Source organism: Mastomys coucha, unplaced genomic scaffold, assembly GCF_008632895.1.
Source record: "Mastomys coucha isolate ucsf_1 unplaced genomic scaffold, UCSF_Mcou_1 pScaffold22, whole genome shotgun sequence".
NCBI classification, from domain to species: domain Eukaryota; kingdom Metazoa; phylum Chordata; class Mammalia; order Rodentia; family Muridae; genus Mastomys; species Mastomys coucha.
In genome coordinates, this window is record NW_022196905.1 from 103,775,971 (window position 1) to 103,776,946 (window position 976).

The window sequence follows — 976 nt, forward strand, 5'->3', positions numbered from 1 at the left end:
CTCAGAAATCCACCTGCCTCTGCCTCCCAAGGGCTAGGATTAAAGGCGTGCGCCACCACCGCCCGGCCAGGTTTATTTATTTATCTTATGTATATGAGTACACTGTAGCTGTACAGATGGTTGTGAGCCATCATGTAGTTGCTGGGATTTGAACTCAGGACCTTTGGAAGAGCAGTCAGTGCCCTTAACCACTGAGCTATCTCTCCGGTCCCTGCCTGGCCTTAAAATGATATTTTAAGTTGTGGTTTTAGCATGAGGCCTTGGTGCTTTAACAGTGATGTGTCGGCGTGTCATGCCGACAAGGGGTCGACTGTGCTGGTAAGTTTTTCTGTCAAGGACACAAAGTGGGAAAAAAGAACTTCAGTTGAGGAATTGCTCCTATGAGATTGGTTGGCAGGCAAACCTGTGACTGTGGGGACATCTTTCTTAATCATTGGGAGGGCCTAGCCCACTGTGGACAGTGACACCTAGAGGCAAGTGAGCCTGGGCCATGTAAGAAAGCAGGCTCTTCCTCAGCTCACTCTTCCTCAGAGTTCCCGCTCAGACTTTCCTCGGTGACAGTCTGCCACGTGGAAGGCAAGAGGAAACAAACGCTTTTGCTTTCTGTTGCAGTGTCTATCACGGCGATAGGAAGCAAACTAGGCCACTCACTGATCTCAGAAGCTAGGTTTCAGAAACACCATCTTTTTAATTTGTGCCCCAAATCGGGAAGGAGCAGCCTCTCCAGCTAATGGAACAGGTAAAGTAGGAATTTTTTCATGCCCCTCCAGAGTTGTCAGCGTTTATCTGATTTCTTTTTGTGGTTAGACTGGTTTGGTGCTGATCACTGTTCCGGTGAAGCAATGAGAATTGTCTTCTCAAGTATTTTACCCCCCTCTCATCTCTGCGGCTGCAGAAGCACTCCACATAATCAGCACATTTGTGTGCATTGTAATTATTTGCTTAAAGGGCTCTTGGTATGTTCAGACAAGTAGCT